Raw genomic sequence first — 9434 nt, forward strand, 5'->3', positions numbered from 1 at the left:
TAACACTTATCTAGTACACAAGCGGATTAATACAGTACTTGTAAAGTATTTAAGTATAAATTTTATCAATAAATGATAAATAATTATTTATGCATTTGTCATTTTTCGCCTCTTTTATCATCATTTACGACCTCTAATAGGCAATGGTGCCCAAAAAAGATTAAGCAATATTATAGTTCTCCTTCCTAGTGTGACGGTGATAGAAACAGAGCTGGTAAGTATAGGATTTTAGTCACCGTGGTGAAATGATCAGCAAGTCATAACACTGGGGCAGAAGGTGTCAAGCTGTAATCAGACTTTACAGAAAAGATGCGCCGATGGAGACTGACGCCCCAGAATGTTCCACGGAAGAAAATGGCGGGAATGCTGAACAAGATGGCACTGACACAGCTCAAAATTGCGGCCAAGACGTCAAAATTGAGTCGTGAGTTATGTATATTTTTATATTGGACGAAACGTTGTGTAAAGTAATGCATTTTTTAATTAAGAGGAAGTCCGAAGTATCTCTGTTTATATGGCGACCAGTTTTGTTATTGATTTTTCATTAAAGTTGTAAGTACATAGTATTGTGTAAATTTTACATCCGTACTTATCCAGTACATAAGCAGATTAATGCATTAGGTACTTGTAAAGTATTTACGTATAAATGTTATCAATAAATGATATTAATTATTTATGCATTTGTAATTTTTCGTCTATCATTTTCTTTCCCTTTCATAATAGCAATATTTTTATGACCTCTGATAGGAGATGGTAACCAAAGAATATCATAGTTATTCTACCTAAGGTGACGGTGATAGATACAGAGCTGGTATAGGATTTTAGTCACCGGGGTGAAAGGATCAGCAAGTCATAACACTAGCAGAAGGTGTCGAGCTGCAATCGGACTCTACAGCCATAGAAAGAGATGCGCCGTATCTCTCACCTCCAACAGCGCATAAACCTGTTCCCAATAAATAAAGTGACGCTTGCAACAAAGATCTGATCAATGTCGTGGCCAATAATTAACAGTACCTGAATGTCCAGAGTGCTCTGTTGCATATAAAGTGGATATGTCCACCTAGAAGGTTCCTTCGTGCACCTTATTTCAGTTAGTATTAATAAAACTGTAGTACGGAGCAGAAACTCCAAAAAATATACATCTAAAGTTACTCTACTTGATAAGGTCTTCCATACCGATGCGGCTACGGTGACTGCTAATAATTGTTACTCAGGCTTCGTTGGTGTGCCCTTTTGTGGCTAAGATAGCCAATCAGAAGGGCTAGTACAGGGCGCATTTAAGACGTGACAAGAGTTTTGCATCGCTCGGACTCACATCGCGCAGGGTCAAGAGCGAGCGCGGCGGAGAACTCTTGTCCCGTATTAATAGCGCCCCGTGCTACAGGGCCTAGTGTCGGCAAAAGTTCGTCCGCATACCACTTTTGCAACACCCTGTATGTTAGGCAGCAGTGCCGCCGGCGGCGGCGGAGAATTCGTACTTAGGCCTGGGTCTCCTATTTTATGCTATATGCGGCGTCCGACTTTGGCGTAAACGTTTCGATCAACGTCCTACGGCCTACCTACGGCGTCTACGCGCCAACGTCGGCGTGTGAGGGAGACCGCATCAGTACATTTCTATAGTGAGCATCGTGACGCGGCCTACGGCGTGACGCTGGACGCGACATACGGCGTAAATAGGAGACCCAGGCCTTAAACCGCACCGCGCTCGCTCGCGTCGTGGACACGGCCTTAAGCTTAACCCAAGAAGTTAAAGGGTCTATAAGAAAAAAAGAAACAACAGCCATTGATTCAGACAAATTTATTTCATCCGTTTTACATGATGTATGTACGCTTAGGTATTGGCAATGACAATTTATGCCTTTTGGTAGGTAGCAGTTACAATAGCTATAGTAGGTAAGTACATACAGTGTTTGTTGTGATGTTACTAAATATTTTAGTATTTTATGTCGTATCCAGGTTTACATGACAAGATGTGTTTATTTCAATGCATTTTGGTTGATGTGTATTCATACAATAATAATTATACGATGCATATTATCTTTACTTTTCTTGTTGGACTCATAATGCCGTAACATTATTTTAACTTCTTTTAAACAAATTCTACTAACTAAAATTAAATTATTAACAATCTAAGCTTAGGTATGATGACTAGACTAGACTCAATAGAAGACTAATTTCGACGCCAAATGGCAAAAATGACTAAGCTTTTTTTAATGTAAGGTATATTGCCAAACGGATAAAAATTTGCTGATAGCCATGGAGACAAGTCTTAGTCAATTGTTGCAAAAATTAGGCCTAGTAATTTTTGCCTTTCTAGCGTCGATTTACTTATAATGATCATTATGATCATAGTCAATGGTATGGTATGGTGATTAGTAGGTATGTGAGTTATAATTAATATTATGCAGATATTACAGGTAAGTGAATTAAACACCGTCTAACTAAAATACTTATTGCACGTTTCGGCCTTAAATAAATTTAATTATGGTTTGAATAAGTACATAACAAACTTATAGTTAACATTTATTAAAAACATTACCCTCCTCCTTCGGCAGTCGGGTAAATACATGTAATACTACCATCAATGTAGGTATATACTCTGGTACAGTCGACTGCATAAATATCTCTACAGCTTTGGTGATCAACATTTATAATATATAGGATTTGTCGGGTATATAAAATAAGCTCCAATTTCACCATTGTCGGTTAGATCGTAACCAGGGAAAGGTTGATCAATTATACGTCATCTCCATATTAAATTCTTGACATGTGTGTCAAAACTCAAGCAATAATCCCTGGTTATGCTCTAACCCACTATGGAGAAATTGGCACTAAGTCTGGTATGTAAAATCTAACTCTCAGACTGCGTATTATTGCCCCAGAGGTTAGCAATATCCATTGTATCTAATGTGTCAGGTTTGAATCCGGACCGACATATAATTCATGATGGTTGTGTTCTGGTGATGATGTTTTGTGAAGTAGGTGTTGTCATGTATCTGTACTTTTTGGATAAATTGGTTTTCGTTCTTTCGTAGTATTTTATTTGACTTTTTAAGTGACTCAGATGCTAGTTTTTTCTTGAAATAGATGGCGTTGGCGGTTGAGTGTTTATCAGAGTTGGTCAGGTTTATATGCCCTAGATTGTACTTATAGTGATGTAGAATGAACACTCACGGCTTGGTAAGTATATTACTTATGATAATTTCCTATTGGTATCAGCAACGCACTTCTCCCGATCACAAACCTTACCGTCCACGTTATCGTTATGTTCCTATTAATTAATATCACATTTACATGTCCTCAGTAAAGGTTGACTAATAATACGAAAACTCTAGACAGAGGGCGCTTCATTCGCCCCCGGATCTTAAAGATTATATTTATTTACAGTTTAGTCTCAATGTCACTCAGATTTTTCGCGTCACTAGTCAACATTCAAGTTAGTAATTTGCTATAGCTCGCGTAATTTAATAGTAACAGTAACGTCTTGTTCTGATGTAACTAGGCTCTTGCAAAGTACATTACAGCCAAAAATATATCCTTAGTAAAGGTTGACTAGAAAAGCTTAAACTCTAGACAAAAGATCTTATATCAATTTTAGTCTCAAAGTTACTCAGATTTTTAGTTTCCCTACTCAACATTCAAGTTAAAAAGTTGTTGTTGATCGCATAATAATGCATGCGCTGCTGCTTTGTATTCACTATCATGGTAGGCAGAGGTGCGTTGCTGCACCCATTTTAAGTCAATGTTAGTATTGCTGCCAAAAATGGTACATATTATTTCGTGTAGTGTGTTTTTGTGATAATTCTAATTAGTTCACTAGATGCCATATGTCTTGATTGCTAATGCTAACATATTGCTGAAATAAAATATTCATTATACTTGTGTTTATTTTGATTCCTAGTAAAGGTTGACCAGTAATACTAAAACCCTGGACAGAGGGCGCTTCTGTAGCCCTCAGATGTTAAAAGTGTAATTCTAGAATTTGTCGCGAAGTCACTCAGTTTTTTAGTGTTCCTAGTCAACATTTAGGTGTCGTAATTCGCTGATGATGTTGCGGATATACTTTGTTTTAGCAAAATGTTAAACACCTAATTTTATTATTTTTTTCTTCATTTGGTAACACTGTCTAGTATGCCTGAAGGCTTTGAATCATTTGAGTTCTGCCCCTCATATACTATATTGATGGATACTCAGTTAAATGGCTGACTAACTATTTAATTTGGGCAAGCTGAAAACCAGCGCTGTGGAATTATTTTATTTCGCACATGCTGAGCTGGTGCCTTTTTGACGCTCTGGACAGCAACCTGTTATGTAATTAGGTTTTTTATTGTATTAGTGTCTGTATGTTTTGTTGTTGTTGTTGTTGTCAGTGTGTCAAATGTTTCTTTATTTTTATATTGCGATTTTCATTTATGTAAGTATTTGTTTTCACACTTTCCAGTGTCTGTAAATGTATGTACTAAATGTAGTCACATCATAATGTTGTTGTTAACTATTCTTGATCTTACGTGTTAGTGTGTGTTAGTAATCATACCTAATATACAAAAAATAAGTGTACCAGACCAGATTTAGCGCACATTTCGCCATAGTGGGTTAGAGCATAACCAGGGATTATTGCTTGACCTTTGACACATTGGTCAAGAATTTAATATGGAGATGACGCATAATTGATCAACCTTTCCCTGGTTACGATCTAACCGACTATGGAGAAATTGGAGCTCAAGCTGACAATTTGATGGCCGTATTACATGGTATTATTAACAGATTCTCTAAAATTATTATCAAACATAAGATTTAAACAAAGAAGCTACCGGAAAATGTCCGAGTCTAAAAAATACTTAGCATCTATATTGATAGGTCAATGTTTGTTAGTCCCATTATGCATATGGTTCTGAATCATGATTGAATAATGAACAGGCTTTTATTAAAAACGCTTCGTTGAATTTCGCATAATTATTGAATAGCCATCTTGCTAATACTTTGAGTTTTTTTTTGTAAATACTACTTTCTAGTGTAGGTTAACTGTACAAGGGAGTGAAAGCAAGAAGAGGGGGCAGGGGATCAATTCCGTTGATTATGGAAATAACCTACAATGTCTAGTTTAAAAAAATGTTCTCAGAAATCTAACAAAATTTCTTTAAAAAAGTCGTCTACATTATTTCCATACCGTCGCAATTGCCCCCAAGGGCTCAAGCCCCCGCTCCCTGCTGCCGCCCCGCTGTCACCTTGACATCTGTCACTTGAAGTTGCAACAGCTGCACTCTGATTGGCTCGTTAGCGGTGATTGATGACTGCCGCTGTTTGTTGTTTTAATCAGCTGTCAAAAATTATTACTGCATGTGTGGTCTTAAAAATTGTGACTGCAAAATTTCGAATGTAGTAATTACGACAGTAAAATTAACAAAAAATGCTACTATTCACGACGGTCACTCTGCTATAAAAAATATCCATGAAGAATAGCATTTTCTGTTAAATTAACTTTCAATTAGGTACTATGGTATTTTATAGTGCTGGTCGCGGAGCAGTCATAGCGGCAAGTATAGTATTGGATGACTAGACAATCTGGAATTTTGACGAACTAGCGGACAAGGTTATCGGTGTCCACCTCAAAAATTTATTATGAAATTGACACCAATGACTCCGTTCGTTCGTTCATCAAAATGAGCTCGCTATGAATTTACTTCCTGGGTAATTTTTTTAGGACTTAGACATTAATGCCTGAACTGTAATGGGTAAGTAGTCTGGGAATTTCACGGCAATCGGGATACATTTTCGGTTACCTAAGTATTTTTTGGACGTTGGACTTTTTTCAATTCAGACAGACATACATTTTAAACCTTAAAATAAACATAAGAATATTAGCGGCACACTTTAACTAAAACTTTAACTAACTTATTCATTTTAAAGTTACTTCTTCTTTCGTGTCAGTGAACATGCGAATTTTCAAATGACTTTTTTAAATATTGTATTAGCAAATAACAAATCCGTCAAATTAAATATAACACTTAGATATAGGTAACAAATTCTAGGGTTTAGTTAACTAGAGTAGAGCTAAATATGTACATTATTGTTATATTTATTAATGGTCAGAAAAATCTGACCCCTCTCAGAAGCATTGTTACTATGAGAGGGGGGTCAGGTTTCTCTGCACATGACCGTACGTATGATTTAATTTGTGGCTGTATGCAGACTTGTTTATATATTTTTTATGTAAATTATTAAAATCCAAAAAGTAAATAAGTACTTATAATATATAAAAAATATACTTGCCTACTTACAAACAAATATTAAAAAAAAAACGTTATTACATCGAATGAAGTTGTTAATTATAAGAGACCAGTCAAATGGAAAAACAAATACCGAGTTTACATAATTATTATTGATTAAATAAGTATACCTAATTGCTAACTAACATCGGCATCGCTGATTTGTATGTAACTGTCACAAGGTGAAAGACTGCGTAGTTAAATCTCTAACTTAGTATAAACTGGTACATTCGCCTCAAATGCCTCTTAATAGGTACTTATTTAAATTAGTGATCGACTCTGCATTACTTTGTATTAGAAACTTGACCCCATCTTTAACTAACAATGCTACTAACTTGACCCCATCTTCGACTAACAATTCTACTAAAGTCTCATGCTCCGCCGTTTTCATCAAGTCTGTTTTAAATCATTCATATATTAGGTGCTAAAGTAATCCGCAATTTTATTAACCTCTGTTTTTTGTAGGAGATGATGTTGTGAAGGATTTTTTAATAGCTGACCTTTCTTTATTTTACGTTTAGCTTCTGATTAAATCAGGAGTTCCTAGTAGTTAGTAGGCACATCAGCTAAGAAGTGATATTATTCACACACAAACACACACACACACATACACACACAAACACACACGCACATGTACGCACTCGCATATCACTCTTTAGCCGCTGTACTTACTTCCTAAAGTTCCTTCTGAGTTTCATGATCTGCTGAAAGTGCAATTTGGAGCAAAAACATCTGGAGGTTACTCTCTAAATCGACGAACGAATGAACTAGAATTGTCACGCATAAAATATATATAATAATATAGAGCTGTGGTTAGTGCAGCGCTCTGAAGTCCGCTGTTTTAATTTTGTGAGTTGTGCGCAGCAGAAAAGTGTGCGCGGGGTAGGGTAGCGAGTAATTACGCTCGTGTGGCCTCACCCTTAAGCGTACCTACCGATTGCTTGACATTTCTCGTTCGTTCGTTCGTCGATTTCAGGAGTAACCCTCCTGAGTCCTCTCAAGACTCTCAAGAGTGACTAAACTGTAACAACGTCAAACGTCGTTATTTGCCTGATTTGTATTAATCCATTTGGAGCGATGTTCAGCCGTGAGAGTGTTAAGGTGGTTTCTTTTTGTAGATTGCGTATTGGATAATATATAACAACAGTCATTAATAATATTAATATACATTGGTACATAAAGGTGCATTGCAGGCTTGCGTAAGTGTTTTGCATTCACTTCAAGTTTTTATACGTCGTACAAGAAACATAGGTGCATAAATTATTATGGCGCTGTATCTTCTTATTTGCATTTTTTATTGACAGAATTATTGGTAGGTTATTTGTGTCAGCTCTTTCGCGATTTGTATTAAAAAAAAATATTAGTTGTATTATTTGGGATCTGATATAAACATGTCGTTAGCGTCAGTTTTTTTTAGCACCAAAATTGAATTTTAAATGATATCTTTAGGCTATTATACGTTTCATCACTTCAGTAGGTAAGATCATCCTTTTCTGACTAAGAACTCTTATGACTACGAACTAAAGTCAAAAATGTAACATAAGAATTTTTTATACGCTATCTAAGAATTTGTTAGTCCTATCTACTTAATATTTAATATCGCAGGATCCTTTTAAGCTTTTATTAAATGTATGTACAATCTACGAACTTTTGACTCCTTGACTCATTTTTTATTATACATTTATGTACTAACAGCTAATATGTAACTTACTTTTAATCTATGTAAGTACTTATTTAAGTTTTTATAAGCTCATCTATTTGTGTAAATAACTGAAATGCCTATACTTTAAAGCGTATACGGAGACAAGCTTAATAATTATGTTGGTACCTATGTATTCCATTTAAATCTAAGTATTGTAGTTAATGTATGTTTGGGGGAACCGATTTATAGGTAAACATGAATTTATTGATAAAATTAATAGAAATTAATATGGCTTAAATGAATATGTCGTCAATAAATAAGAGTTCAATGAATATGACCTCAACGAATATAACTTTAATGAATATGACCTAAATGTATATGACCTAAATTAATATGACTTTTATGAATATGACTTTAATGAATATGGCCTAAATTAATATGACATATATGAATACGACATAAATGAATATGACTTTAGTGAATATGACTTCAATTAATGACTTTAATGATCATGACTTCAATGAATGACTTTAATGATTATGACTTTAATTATACTTAAATGAATTGCAATGAAATAAATGTAACTTTAAAAATAATATGAACAAAACTGATAAGTTATGACTACTTAACGTAAATCACACCTTTTAAATATAGTTTATTTTTAAAATTAATAGAAATAATGTGGCAAAAATGTATATGATATCAATAAAAATAAGACTTAAATCAGTAGACTTTAAAGAATATACGTTACTTTAATAACTGAAACTTAAATGAATATAAGTAACTTTAATGAATATAAGTAACTTTTATGAATATGACCTAAAATAATATGACGTAAATGAAGATGACCTAATTGAATATGACCGAAATAAATATGACTGTAATGATACATATATAAATTTCAATGAAGTTATTAAAACTTTAAAAAAATATGAACAAAAAAGAAAAGTTATGACTGCTTACTACACCTCATATTATTATATCTAGTAATATTTTATAAATCAAAGGTTAACTTTAACCTGCTTTCAGAAACTGGATTGTTTATGTACAATGTACACGTATGACTCACTTCTATATACGGTGGTAATTAACGAACATTTACATGGTAGGTAGGACCTGTTTCATCGATAACTGTAAAATCAAATGCTTACATATTATTATTAAGTACCTATTTAATTTATTTCTAATCATTTACATTAAATATTATGTTTAAAGCATTATTAAACCTTAGTGTGCCATAACACGTTAAACCTAGTGATGAATTTAATATATTTTCTCTACAAATGAGACCTAAATCTAGATGATAATGTGACACTACGTACATATTGAGGGGGTCACTACAGAAATCTCACCAACGAACGAGAGCTGTCATACAATCGGTTTTTCGATTTATATATTGCCCCCCCCCCCCCCCTCAGGGTGAAAACTGAATGAATATACCTGAATATACTCCATAATAGCAATGATTTTAAAAATAGTGGACGAAACCTACTGGATATCTAAATAGGAGGCCCTAAATCCGTAAT

The sequence above is a fragment of the Plutella xylostella genome, chromosome 20, assembly GCF_932276165.1.
Source record: "Plutella xylostella chromosome 20, ilPluXylo3.1, whole genome shotgun sequence".
NCBI classification, from domain to species: Eukaryota; Metazoa; Arthropoda; class Insecta; order Lepidoptera; family Plutellidae; genus Plutella; species Plutella xylostella.